This window comes from Chinchilla lanigera, unplaced genomic scaffold (assembly GCF_000276665.1).
Source record: "Chinchilla lanigera isolate Chin_1 unplaced genomic scaffold, ChiLan1.0 scaffold00048, whole genome shotgun sequence".
Classification (NCBI taxonomy): Eukaryota; Metazoa; Chordata; class Mammalia; order Rodentia; family Chinchillidae; genus Chinchilla; species Chinchilla lanigera.
In genome coordinates this window covers 17,924,947-17,940,039 of record NW_004955449.1, presented here as the reverse complement: position 1 = coordinate 17,940,039, position 15,093 = coordinate 17,924,947, and the positions used below count along the sequence as shown (strand labels likewise).

At 42.3% G+C, this 15,093-nt stretch overlaps 1 pseudogene; it reads left to right on the top strand.

The window, feature by feature from the left end:
• The first annotated feature begins 441 nt into the window (after positions 1–441).
• Positions 442–15,093, top strand: part of LOC102002972 — a 71,303-nt pseudogene continuing 56,651 nt past the window's right edge.

Genomic DNA, 15,093 nt, shown 5'->3' with positions numbered 1-15,093 from the left:
TAAAGCTGAGGTCACGTGGCACCCTCTCTCCTGGTAGACAAATGCCAAGCACCCACAGCACGTTTGTTTATACAATCAGCATATGAATACATTTATGGATAATTTAAGGGGAGGATAGAATCTGGGACAGGAAGAAAATCTATTCTATTAGCAGAACAGTCAACATGTCTTGGTGGCTTCATGGGGAAAAATTGGAGGCTTTATGGGGACAAGAGAGAATTGTCTGTGTTATCTCAGGTGAAGGTCAAGTCACTATGTTCATCCATTCCCTGAGCTGTGCACACTTCTCATGGGGCCCTGCAAAACTCATGAGAAGCAGTGGCTTTGTCCTAGATACCTGAGGTACAGACAGCTTCACTCCCTACACTCTCCCTCTCTGATTAACTAGTAATTAGTTTAAAGTTACCAAGATACAGTTCTCAAGTTCAGTAATTTGCTGGAATGGCTCACAGAACTCAGCAAGACACTTTACTCCTGGCTTATTGCAAAGGGTGCAACTCAGAAGAGTCAAGTAGAAGACATGCACATGGCAAAGTATGTGGGCCCCAACAGTTCACTATGTTCAACAACCTGGAAATCCTCAGAATCAATCCTATTATTTGGGGGTTTAATGCAGATTCTGCCATGCAGGCTCAGTTGACTAAGTCATTGACTACTGTCATTAAGTCAGTATCCATGCCTTTCTACTCCCTCGAGCTCAGGTGGTAGCATTTTAAGTTCTGACCCTTCAATCCTACCTTAATCTTTCTGGTGATCAGCTCCCATCCTATAGCCATCCAGGGGCTGTAAGCCACCAGTCTCCTAAGGCTACAAAAGACAGTTTATCACCACTGAGAGTCCAAGGAGCCCTGAAGGTCTTATGTCAAGAACCATGTACTGCCTGGACTGTGGAAGAGTATTAAAAAAGAAGTTATTGTTCTTTTTGCTCTGGAAATTACGAGGGCGTTAGGAGCTCTATGTCAGGAACCAGGGATAAAGACCAGATATATACTCTTGCTATATCTCAGCATCACAGTGGGACAACGGGATCCCCATGATGCAGCATTCATTGATGAAGTGGTAATGGATACATTGTTTTTGATTTAAACGTCAGAAACTATTTGATTATCAGTGACAAAACAGCAGCATAAAGTAGAGTGGAGTGTGGTGATACAAACCTGTAAGCCCAGCACTTGAGAGGATGAGGCAGGAGGATCCTTGTGAGTTCAAAGGCAGCCTGGACTACAAAGTGAGTTCAAGGCCAACCTGAACTGCATAGTGAAATGCTGTCTCAGAAAAGACAAAAGACAAAAACAAAAATAAAACAACCTGCGCAGCCCAACTTGGTGAATGCCAGGAGGAAATTTACTGCTTAACTTAAAGGAAAAGTCCAGGGTATATGGAGGAATTCATGTCTGGTTTGTCCTAGAGGAGAAATCCCTGGCTGACGCAGGGGCTCTAATGCCATACTCATTATTGCTTTTCTTTTGTGTAGGGCCACCTGTGTGAAAAGACATTCATGAATGCCACCTTTCTCTGTGGCCACATCCAGTGCAGGCATGTGTGGCAGAAGCTGGTGAGTCCAGGCAGCAGCTAGAGACCATGCAGGGACTGGGGAAAGGCCTGGGGGTTTGGGCACTGGGTAGTACACATATGTGTACCCAAGCCTGCCCTCATCATTTAGTTGTGGATGGAGCGATCCCACCATTCACCAAGGGGGATCCTAGATGGAGCTGGACAAGCTTGGAGCATTTGTATGGAGAAGAGAACAGGTAGGGTTAGTCTTAACTTTGTTTCCATGATGCAGCCACAGTCAGTTTTCATTCCTGAATTTCTGTGGCTTTCATTGTGAATGAGGCAGTTAGATAGAGGAACTTTGAAGGACCCTTACCTCCCAGCCTTCTGTGAACCTACAGTTCGCTGCAACTGGCTACAAATAAGCCTAAATGAGGTAAATGAGCAGTCAAAAAAGTTCTTTTCCTTTCCTATGTACCCGAGCTTATCATCACTTAATCACTTTGTCTAATTTTACAATTTCAGATTCTAACATGGGTAGCAAGACTGTTGTCCCCACAGAGACATTTTCATATTTGATATCTACATTTTGAGACTCAGTAGAAATACCTATAAAACAAAATGAATGTATCAAAAGTTTAAAGAAACCCTTTCTCTATTTTCCATCATTTCAATTTCCTTTTCCAAAAAGAGTTTTAGAACAGGTACCTAGTTATTATGCATTCTGTATACTTAATTCTTGTTGGTTCTGCACTGGGAGCTAAGGAGAAATGTAGTTTCCATGTCTTAAATACTTATTTTCTAACAAAATATGTCTCCTGTGTAGAAATGACATTTTATTTTCTAACATCTTTAAATCATCTTTGAAAATGTGGTCTTCAATGGCTGCATAGTATCCCATCATGTGATGATCATAATTTATTTTGTTTTGGTTTTGGTACGAGGAAGGGAATTGAACTCAGGACCTTGCACTTACCATGCAGGCACTTGTGCCAATGAGCTATATCTCCAGCCCTGAGCCATCTCCCTGGCCCAATGATCATAATTTATGCATAATGTCTTCTCACTGAATAGCCATATTGGTTACTCAGAATTTTCCCTATTACACAGCACAGTATGATCAACATTCTCCTGTGTAAACCTTTGTGCATGGTTCTTCATATTTCCTTAATGTAAGGGGAGAGAAACTATGCTAAAAATTCATTTAGGTTCTATAGAGAGCCCTTCCCAGTCCTCGTTGTGGCCCAGGAAGTTTGTATTTGTAATCCCATGAACATCTATTGGAATCTTGGCAAGTTAATTCCAATCTACCACTTCTAGTGCAACCCATGGTGAGAATAAAGACACTAAGGCATATTTGTAGTTATGAGGAGGCAAGGGGTCCTAAGTGCAGCCATGATGATTGCTATCTAGAACAAAGGCCTTGACCCAAGGGAAAACCCAGGTTTATTCATTCATGAAGAAAGGAGTGGCTTGAGGCTGAGTGACTGTGAGAATGGAATGCTCACAGTATGCTGAGTGCTGTAAGCTGGGCTAGATAGGAAGCGTGAAACCACCTCTGCAAATGCAGAGAGAAGGATATGCAGAAAGAGTGATCTGCATAACACAATTGAGATTGTATCTAATGGTTTGGGGTCAGTACTTCAGCTCTGATGTGTAATGTTTGAAGCCCCAGCAAGCCATAGCCTCTATCCCAAGGCTCAATCCCAGCTGACAGCATTGTGCATTGGCTCATACATCCCACATCATCTGAACTCACTCATGGCAACAATGGGGAGTCTGGGGAAACTCACCTGCCATCTCCAAAGATTATCATCAACACCTCAGCTAGACTGATGTGCATTGCCTAAAGCCAATTGAAGGGATAAGGAAAGGGTCCTAGACAACTCTGTACATATCAATACATCGAAATAGGGTTGAGCTCAGCCAAAATGGAGGCAATTGCTCCTATTTCAAGGACAGTTGCCTAGGTGGTCCTGCACAATCTTCAGAACTTTTTGTTCCCAGGCATGTTGTATCTCTCTCCTACTCTAGACTCACCTGAAATAACTCTATTCAACAAAAATATTTTCTGTCCACCTAAAATTTGTTTCCAAAAAGACTAAACCAGAAAAGCCACTTCTTTTATCAAAGAAAGGTTTAGAGTTTTAATAACAGTATCATCTGTCTAGAAATAACTTGTACTTTAAAAATGAACAAGTATTTGAGAATAATTGATGTCTTTTTCACTGACTCTTAACTCTTGCATTAACTGTATGTAATTTGGTAATTCATTGTGAATTGCTTTCACTTTAAAAACTCAAATAATATTTACAGAGTATGTTAAGTTTTCCATTACAAAAATGACAAGTGAGGTGATTAGCTAGATTTAATCATTCTACAATGTGTATCTACATCTACAATGTAAAACAGCATGATTTATATGATAAATATGTACAATTTTGTTTGTCAATTAAAAAACAAAAACACTAGCTAGGCATGATGGCACATACCTGTTATCCCAGCATTCTGGGAAGCTGAGGCAAGAGGATCACAAGTTCAAGCCCAGCCTGGGAAACTTGGCCACTTACTGGGACTCTGACTCAAAGTAAAAAAGAAAAGGGTTGTGGATGTAACTCAGCACGAAGACTCTGGGTTCAATCCCCAGTACTACCAAAATTTGTTTTGAAGATTAAAGTATGCAACTAAAATAACCTTTATTAGAATATTTCTTCCAAGCCTCTGCTTTTTTCTTTGGAAACTTAACACTGTACATGTAAGTTGTAATACATTCTTTTGAAATGTGACTTGAAAGCTGCAGCTATTTCCATTATGTAACTTCCCCTCTCTTGCAGTGCTGTATAGGTATGTTCTCTGCATTAATGATTGGCATGTGCTGTCTGTTTAGTATCCCATTTCTGTCACTCCAATAATTCTGCATTTCTATGTGTCAGGACTGTCTAAGTTATTCTTTTAAATGACAAGATAATGACAGTTTACATTTATTGAGCTGTCACGACAGGCACTCTGCTGGTCACTTTGTATTGTCACATTTCATCCTGAGAAAACCTTTCTGAGTTGGGTGATGTTACAATCTTTGTTTTGTGGTTTGGGGAAGCAGAGGCAAAGGGAGGTAAGTCCTTTGCCCACTGTCAACAGACTGCATGGCAAGTTTGTCTCAGATTGAGATGTGACTGCAGATGTGAGAAACTTCCACTCCATCACCTTGTCCTTTCTCATGCCATGACCCCCAGGAAGGCAGAAGCATCAGGAACATCCAGCTGAGGAGCTACTGGAAGAACTAAGAGCCAAGCTGAAGTGGCTGGTGGGTATGGAGGGGAAGCATCAGGGAGACTCAGGGCTACCCAGACTACCATTCACATGGATCCCACAGGGCCTGAGCTCCAGCTGGTTTCCCAGAGCTAGAAGCCAGAGCTAGAATGCCGCCTTCTTGGATGTTGCAAATGATTTTAGAGTATCTAGGAAGGAAAAATAAAATTATTTTGCCGACCTATGTGATCAAAAGTGGAGCAGAGAATTTCAGTTTCCTGTGTTAGTCAATACTCATTGAAAGCATTTGAACTTGAATTTCAACTTCTTATACTGCACTGTTCATTGGCTTTTTGAGAAAAAAGAATGAGTCTGACTGTGAAAGTCCTAGAGCCAAGACTGGAGGAAATGTTCAGTAAATATAGAATGAAAATACATGAACTTGCCTTGCTCATTCCTCCATCTACTCACCATTCACCATCCCAGCACACACTCACTGATCACCAACTGTGCCAGGCATCTTGAAGAATAAGGGAAGGGAAGACAAGTCCTTTTCTCAAGGGACTTTATGATTTAGATAAGATGGGCCACTTTGAGGCCAAACAACTGGACTGTGGGGGGAATGTTTTTAAGTCTCTCTGGTGACACACATAACAAGGGACTGTAGCAGGTCTTCAGCAAATATTTGCTATAATGTGGAATTAATGATTCAGTTTTCTTCCTCTTTTTTTTAAAGGAAGGAGAGCTTATTTGTCAGAGTGCAATAGAAGTGAAGAAAGAATTTGATGAGTGGAGCAAGGTCAGCCTTAGTTGCATGGCTTCTTACTGTTTCTGGGTTGTGAATCCTCTATGACACACTGTAATAAGAAGAACTATAAACAAGAGAATGAGCACAATGTATCCAATATAAAGCCAAAAGTGAGCCTTGAGATATGTAAATGGATGCAATTATTCTATAGCATCAGCAAATATTTCATACTTTAATTTGGGCATCAAATGTGGTTGTCTGCTGTGACATGGACAGCACTTTTCTCTGAAGAGCATCTATGTCTATAGTAACACTGGAATGGATTGCTCCTTGTATATGTTTTTGGATCATTTCCCCAGTGTGCAGGCTTCTCTCACTTGGTAAAGGGGTGAAACCAAAGTGAATCATATTATAGTGACATTTTAATCCTTCTGCAATTGCAAACTTTAAATTTGATCTTCCATCCAAAAGGATGGAGGTCTCTAAGATGCTTACTTGTGTTTGCAATTTCATATCAATGTCTTCCTGAAGCTTCCAGCTCTCGTCAGCAATTCTTGTCCAGTTGTCTCCAAAGTGAGCAGTATGTACTGAGTGAGCTAATGCTGTAAAGCCAATAGCTGAACTAGCTATCAAAACACTAAGGAGGTTATCCCTGCTATAATTAATCCAATCATCCACTTGGTCCAATTGCTGAATCTCTTAGTTAAATTCTCTACTAAAAGGGAAGTGGGGGAATGATACCAAGTCTCCATTCGATTGACCAGAAGCTGAATTTCAGCAACCATGCCCATGACCACTGCTATAGAGTCATTAGGAAGATGTTCAGGCATGATACTAAGGACAAGATCACAATTAGTACATGAGAACAGGTTTTGTCACCACTATCTCTTCCCTATTGCACGAGGATCATAAACACATATATTTACTTGTATATACCTATGACCTAGTAATACTGCTTTGATTTTTCCTCCATTTACTGGCTGCAGATGCCCAGTCTGCAGCCATCCAGCAGGAAAAGGTAGGGCTAATTTCCAGAAAGTGTGTTGTATGGGTTCAGTTTTGTCATGGATAATGAGTCTGGATAAGGCAGGAGTGAGACCTGTACCAGACCATGTAACAGTGGACAAAGCCTCTGAGATCCTGGTACAGTCGGGAGAGCCCAAAAAGGAAATCTTCTGCCAATCTTGATCTTCTCACAGAAGGAATCCTCAAGGGGACCATCTACAAGGGAAGAATTAAATTTATGTATAACGTATCCGTGGTATGGATCTCTGAAAGTCTACTAGATGCCCAAATCACCTTCCTCAAAATGAGGGGCATGGGCTTCTGCAATACAGATACAAATGTTGGGTTTGAAACTCTTACAAGGTTACCAGCCAAGGGAATAGAATTTAAGGCTAATAAGACAAATTGTTCTTTGAATAGTTGTACTTTCCAAGTCTTATCCACAGCAGACCTACAAGGGTAACAATCTTGCTGTAGATGGGCTACACATAAAAGTGGATATACAAAATGGGAGGTAATGTTAAGTTTAGCCTGTTCTTGTAGAAGCATTAAAATCTGTGGGCCAGGCAGAATAGTATATGTAAGGTTATTCTTTCTATAGAATGGGAAATCTCTGGGGACCTGTGCATTCAAGTAAGGGGGCTAAGCAAGGTGGACTAGGTTTGCAGGTCCAGTACTCTTTGCTCTGAACCACATCAATGCATACTGTAGCTGCCAGGAGAGCAAACATTGCAAGGAAAAGATTTTCAGTTGATTGAACAAAACCCTGGCTGTTAACTAGGTGATAGCCCTCATGAATGGTCTGCTTCAGGCCTTCCCAGGACAGTGAATGATGCCTGCCCAGGTTCATTGTTTGAGGTCTTGGCAGAGGGCTCAACATGTTGCACAGGTGGAATGGATTCTGGCCATGGTGCTGCTCTGATGGGCAGTGGCCAATCTCCTTCCTTTAGGGGACAGGAGGATTCCTGATGCTCAGGTGCCAGTTAGGCTGTAATTGGAGTGTTGGGGTATCTCTGTGCTCAGGAGTGACACTGATGATCTATGGAGCTGACTGGTCTGTGGGCACACACATCAGGATGGAATACATAATGTCTCTCCATTTGTTGTGAAAATACATGAGTGTCCTCTGCCCTAATGTAAGAGTGATGCTGGACAATTCCAAACACCTGTTTTGAGGTCATGCCAAGTTACAGGGGGTAAGGACATCTGAGACTGGGTAGTTCCTTGTCCACAATCTAACATGTCTGGTGGCAGATCTGAATCAGGAACAGGTTTCATAAAATCTAAAACATATATAGCAAAATCTAAACACATTTGAGGAGAATCCTGATGCTGTAATCCCTCTTTGTTTTGTTTGGCTAGTTACTTTTTTAATTTAAGATGAGTGTATTCAGTTCTTGCTTGACCTCAGGGATTATAGGTCATCCCTGTAATATGCTGCATATTTCAGTTACCAAGAAAACTCTGAAAATATTTACTAATATAAACAGGACTAATATTAGATTTTATTGTTTGTGACACTCCTAAGTCAGCAAAGGCTGACATACAATGTTGTGTGACATATCGACTTTGTTTACCTGACTGACAGGTAGCATGGATCATATGTGAGAGGGTGTGTATAGAGGCATGAATATATTTAAGTTTGTTAAAGAGGCTATATGGATAATATTCATTTGCCATAACCAGTTAGTGCTAGGACCTCTGTTCAGAAATAGGCATAGAAATGAGCTGAAAAGACATTATGATTTGTCTAACTTGTGCTCTAGTGATATTAAATTCCTTTCAGAGCCAGGCCTGGTGGCTCACACCTGTAATGCCAGCACTTGTCAGTCTGAGACAGAAGGATTGTTGTGAGTTCCAGACCAGCCTGGGCTACAAAGTGAGCTCAAGCCCAGCCTGAACTGCATAGTGAGACCCTGTCTCCAAAAGAAAAAAAATTTTTAAAAATTTCCTTTTGCAGAGATTTTGAATTTTGTTGAAAAATTTATGAGATTGTCTAAATTTATTACAAATGGAAACTAGATGTACAAGAGCAACTGTATTATAATTTCCTTATGACAACTGACCTGGGAGCTTAGAATGGTGTCTAATATGGTCAATATAGAATAGAGCAGTTCTACTTAATATAGCTCTTGGCAGCTTTAAAAATAGTTGCAATAAAGTAGACTTTAGGTGACTCAATTGTAGTCGTTGTTCAACCAATGTTGATAAAAATCTTTAACTTCTCCTGAGTTATGGGCCATGGAGAAAATCCTTTTTGGTTCTGTAGTTTTCCACTGAGTAGGCAGCACAGAAATAGGCAGAGAAATAACAAAGGCCTACATTTGAAATCCAATTTGAATCTATTTTGTCCAATTATAAGCACAATGGGAGGGGCACAGCACTGCAAATTTTTATGCAAACCTTTGCTTTCTTGATATCCCATCTTAGCCATTATCCTGCTAGCTGGTGACACACACCTCTGAGAGACAGAAGTAACTAAGAGAGTGTCCCATTCTTTCATGAGGTTTATGCCCTATAGATTGACAGTAAGGGTACAGTAAATGGTGTTACAATACCTCTCTATCATATCTGATATAAGGGAATGACAGTCTACTCTGTGAGACAGACTGAGGGGAGTCCAAGCCTATCAAAGTTGTAGAGGTGGGTCCATGATTGGCTATTTACTATGATGACAGCAACTCCCATATCCATCATGCAGGTGGTACTCCACAGTTCACTATATGTAAGACAATTCCACAATGGTTTTGTATATTTTTCTCATTTATGCTTTAACACCTTTGTGAGATAGGCATTTTTCTCCATTTTGGGGAGAGAAAACTGTGAACCAGAGAACTGAAGTAACTGACTCTAGACGCAGGGTGGAAGAATCAGGAGTCAAACCTTGGTGTGTCTCACTCCAAACCCTTCTGAGCACAAGTGATAAAAAGGGAGGGATGGATTTGAGGCAGAAGTAGGAGTGAGGGAAAGATGAAGATTCCTTTGGGATCTGTAGAATGTGGGGTGCTTTTGAGTCATCCAAGCAGAGATGCTGCATAGACGGATGAGTACCACATGAAGCTCAGGAGAATAAACTAGCTCAGGAAATGATTTTGAAGTGCTGGTATAGAAAGGGTATTTGGAGTCACCCTGCAGGTGAGGCCACACCATGAAAGTATTTAGAAGGATTAGATGGAGGTAAAGGAAATGAATGTTAGGGAATGGTGAGACAGTACCCACAAGAAGATGTATCTAGAATTTTAAGAAGAATGTTGGACAGTAGTGTTGTGGATGCCAAAGAAAGTGTTTCAATGAGAAAGTCAGCAAATGATGGCCTATTTTCTACTCTAGGAAGTAAATTAGACAGGAGCTAGTGTGTATCTGTGGATTCATACTGGAACAACAAGCCTATTAGTTATCTAAGAGGACAGTTTGGTGGACACAATACCACTGAGTTGGTTGAAGGGTGTTACAGTTTGAATCTAAATGCCTTCCCCCAAAGCCTCATGCTGTCATGTGGGTTAGGCTTTTCAGAGGCAGCTGAATCTAGAGTTTCTGATTGATTCCTGGTCCAATGCTGTCACTAAGGAATTGAGTGCTTCACCCACCCAGGGCAGGTAGCCCATGTACAATAGAAGGGCAGAAAGAGTCTTGTCTCCTTTCCCTAGTTGCATTTGCTCTCTTTCTCCCCCATGAACTTTTGCCCCTCTGCCATGTGCCACCCTGCCTTGCAGCCAGCTGATTATGGACTGAAACCTCTACAAAGTATGAGCTAAATAAACCTTTCCCCTTTTAAATTTGGGTGCGCCAGCAGCAAAAATTTAACTAAGTCAAGGAGTGAACAGGAACGAGATATTGTGGCACAAACCTGTAGTCCCAGCATGCTGGGAGGCCGAGGCAGTGGGAAAGCAAGTTCAAGTCCAGCCTGGGCAACTTAGTGATTTAGAAATATCTTAAATTAAATTATGCAAGAACAGATGCAAAAACAAATGGCTAAGGGCCTAGCTCTTTGTGGAGGCCCTAGTTCATCATCCCATAGTTGAAAAAAACTTCACAGAAGACAAGGAAGTTGTTGTGCTGAGTATACACAACTTGATTAAAATGTTGTTCCTCTGGAGCTAAGAATCCAGAATCCAAATTATAAGTGAGGCCCTTCTATGAAGTTAGGATTCCACTGATAGTCTTGGGGGACTCCTTTACCGGCTCATAATGAGGCATGTTCTTTCCTTCTTCAGTCATCCCTTTATCAAAACCTTTCTTGCTTGTAGACACTTTCCCTTGCCTCTTAAAACCTCTTCCTTGAATTCTCCTTGAAATCCTGAATGAATGCAGTCATGGAAAGCAGTTATTGGTTGTTTTCTGTGTGCAAGTCATTGTCGTAACCAGCAAGGACAAGGTAAAAAATTCATTCCCAATGTGCAGAGGCTCTCTCTGCAGGCCAGTGCTCACAACCTATCGTTCTTTCCTTCCAGGTGTATTCTAATTGGTGGCCAGGCATGGAGAAAAGCCATGGGCCTGTGTCTGCCCACCAGACATCCTATCCTTGGATAACCAGTGTCTGGACATGCTTCCACACTTGCAGCCCATTGAGAAGCCTCATGGGCATGTGTCTCCCTGCCCAGACAACGTGTCTTGGCAAACCAGTGCCTGAGTGCCTTCTCCAGTGTAAAGAACAGTATGTCTGCCAGCCCCTTGCCTCAGGGTCTCCAGCCATTTCAGACGATGCATGCTAATGTGTGCAGCCTGCACACCAGCACATGCCTCCTCTGAGGCTCCAAGCAGCAGGAGGGCTCAGTGTCTGTTTGCTACAGAGACAGCTCAGGTAACCCCTTTGGCAGTAGCCCCAGACACTTATCTTGTCCCAAGACATGTGTACAGCATGCTGTTGTCAGCAGGATTCTCTGCCTGTTTCCACCCATGCTGCTTTGTGTCTGCAGAGCCTCTCTCCTCAGAGCCTTTACCTTACAGCTATCTTTCTCAATAGCATAACTTTTCTTCCAGTTCAGAGACTCTGGAAAACAAATCAAAAGCATCCTTTGGTCTTGGAAAGCCTCCGCCAGGAGAGAACTGACATGACATTTCCACAGTAGTGTTGAACTGCTGCTTCTGAGATCAGGCAAGAGATGTAGCTGCTGTCTCAGAGCTCACTTCTCTCTGTATTCCTGTGTAAACATACATCCACTGGACACTGCGTACACAGGTCGGAATTGGGAGATGGGTGCACATTGCTTCTGTGGATACCAGGAGCTGAACTGAGGGACAGTTAGATTGAGCCCCATACTGTCTGCTAATTACAAAGTATGCAACCTTGGGCAATACTCAGAACCTTCTGAAGCCCCAAGTTCCTAACCTTCAAAGTGGTGTCTCTGAAAATGCACTTCACAGAGCTGTTGTCAGGCTTACAACTACTGCCATCTTACAGCAGTTTAGGGCTGTGGGATTTGCAAAGTCGAGTGAGTGCATTATTCCATTTCATTTTCCAGCAGCCCTAGCAGGTAGGTGGTGGTGAATGAGGAAGCTGAGCTTGAAAGCGGTAAAGTAGCTTAAAGCTTCTGAGACTTGACATGGAATTGATTCTTTTTTCTTCTGGTTCTAAGAATATCTTAACAGTATCCTTGGAGGGATGTGAGGGGCCCTGGCCTCTCAGGCTGTGACACTAGTAAGGATATGAACACAAGAAGAGAGACCTGGAAGCCATAGGGCTAAGGCTGAGAGGCTGAGCATGGAGAGGGATGTGTGAGTGAGCAAGCACTAAGTGGGACAGGACAGGTGAGTGCTGGTGTGGGATGTGGTGAACAGAGAGTTGTTTATAGGTGTTACAGAGATGTGAACCCTTCCTATGTCTGGGAGCTGCTTTGGTCTTAAGATTAAGCCCATATTTGAGAAGCCAGGGGCTCATGCCATGATTCATAAATGCCACCCACCACGGGTCATCTGGGTGCTTCAAATGAAAAGAAAAGTGGGAAGCAAAGGAAGGGGAAGGGACCCAGATGCCTTTTTGCAGCCTATGCTTGGGAAAAGAGGAAGAGGTGGAGGAACTAGCAGTGGAGCTTAGCTCTGGGGAGTTGGAAGGTCACTCTGACCCCACTGACCAGTACCTTCAGGAAAAGAAGGTGAAACTTCCAAAGTTGGGGAGAGAGAATGGTGATGGTAGAGCAGAGAGTAATGGGGTTGGAAACCTGAACCTGATTTCTTCTCCAGGTGGAAGAGAATGCAGCTGACATGACCCACCATTTATTTCTCATTCCCTAATCCCTTTTGCTTTTTGATTTGTTTGTTTGTTTATTTTTGCAGGCACAGAGACTCATTTGGCATCAACAAGTATGTAGAGCTGAGAGAAAACTCTTGCTCTCCTGGGCTGGCCGCGCCCCTCCCTTTGGCTGTGAAAAGGACATGAAAACACCAGGTGGAGGCCCGAGCAGTCTAGGACATAAGCCAAGAGTTGTTCTTTCTCTGCTCTACCTAAATTTAGGTTATGGGAAAATTCTTGTGTTCCCTCTTCTTGCCTGCAGGGTGGCCGTGACCCAACCGCTTTCTGATAAAGTTACTATGCCAACTAATTAACAGAAGGTCATGTGGTATGGTCTGATGCTCTGCTGAGAACTGCCTTTAAAATTACTGCTGTACAATAAAGCTTTGCTCAGAGCTCCAAACTCTCTGAAGCCCTCTCAACCCGTGTCAGTCTGTTCTTGTGCTTCTTGGACCCCGCACAGCTGGACTGTGCCAGTTTATTTGTTTGTTTGTTTTTGGTTCTTTGTTATTTTGAGAGAGGATGTTGCAGTGTAGGTCTTGAACTCATGGGGATGTTCCTGGCCCAGTTCCTGAGTGCCGTCATTAGGGGCATGTACCACCATACTTGGCTTTAATGCTCTTTTTAGTCCTTTCACTGGGACAGACATCTTTCCAAATCTGGTTCCATTCTTTTTGTCCTGATATTGTAAGTTGCTCTGCATAAATTTTCAAGTCGATCTGCTACCTCACTTCCTTCCTTCCTCTCCTATCTCCTAGATGATTCTGATGAGCTTACAGCGCTCTCCTTTGGCCTCCATGTAAACATGAAAATTGCGGGTGACATCACCAGGTCCATCCTAAAATCTGCAGTATTCTTGCCCCTTTGGAGCCTGAGTTCACCCTCAAGGTATTGTGGATGAAGGAGCAGTTCAGGTGGTTAAAGGTAGACATGAATGTGCTCATGGTACGTAAGCAAGTGCTGACTAGGATTTGGTTGTGAGTGGGAGGAACTTTCCTTAGGATGGGACAAAGATCTCTGGCTGAGTCTGAGTCCTCATCCCTGGAGTTCTGTGAAGAGAGGTAAAAGATGAGATCAGGAAAGTATACTGGGCTTTTTTGTTTAGCAAACCACGCTGAAACTAAGTATGCTAACCCTCATACTAACAGTTGAACTGGCTCTTGGGGAGTTTGGAGTGTTGTGAGGAAGGCATGTGACTTTCCAGAATATCATGTGAGAGCGGCTGGATCCAAACAGTGTTTGAAAAGCAGAAAAGAAGCAGAGTGTTTGCTGGGAAAGTTTGGAAGATGGCAGGCTTAACCAGTGAGTTAGTTTAGAGCATAAATGTAGAGTAGAGGTGGCTGAGTTGCTCAACCCATGTCTTAGGCATCATTGTATGCCAGGCAGCAGCTGAACTTCCAGGACATGATCAACAAGGTGTTGGTCATTGCTGCCTTCTTTCCCACCTACCACCCCCACCTGCAATGCTATTTCTGTGCTCTCATACAGTTTCCTTCCGACTGGATCCAGGTCGCATAGTTCTACCAGGTGTGGCACTCAATTCATGAGCCTGCAAACCCTGGTTTTCTTCTCTTCTGCTGCTTGAATCTGAGGAGAAAATCCTAAGCTAAGTCTTCCACCCCTCAGCTTTACAGCCCAGAGACCCCAGTGGAAACTTCTCCCACTTCCAGGCTGGATTGCCCAAAGGAGGGTAGGACTGGGCCATAGTTAGAGAAATGACAGATTGTAAATCTGGACCTCACCTCTGCAGTGAGGAAAATAAAAATCAGAGAAGACAGATGACATGACAACTGCCATGGAAATATCATTTCTTTTTCTTTTCTTTTTTAAAATAAAAGAAGAAAAACATATGAACAAACAGACATCCATTTATGAAATTCCATAAGAACGATACAAATAACACAGAGATACAGACAAAGTTGTGGAAAATTAACCATGGTTGTTGTATTACTTATTGATATCTTCAAAATGGTTTCTCAGGAAAATAAATACAGACATGTGAGATTTATCAAACAAGTAATCATTAATTGTTCCTTTGATAGTAGTACAAGTATGTTAGATACACTGTATAATGTTAGATACACTGTATACATACATAATGTCCCCTTCTTTCCCTTCTCTTTTCCCACACCCGAGTTGTCCTTTATTTTTAGCATTTTCCTTTCATTTCTTAATGTCAATCATACCTCCTAGTGTTAACTCAGTCTTTCAGGACTTACACTAGTGAGACAATACAGTGCTTACACAGACAGGTCTGATTTATTTCACTTATGAGTATGGTCTCTAGTTGTGACCATTTACCTAGAAAAGCCTCAAGTTCATCTTTCTTTATAGTTGAGTAATATTCCATTATATAAAAGTACCACAA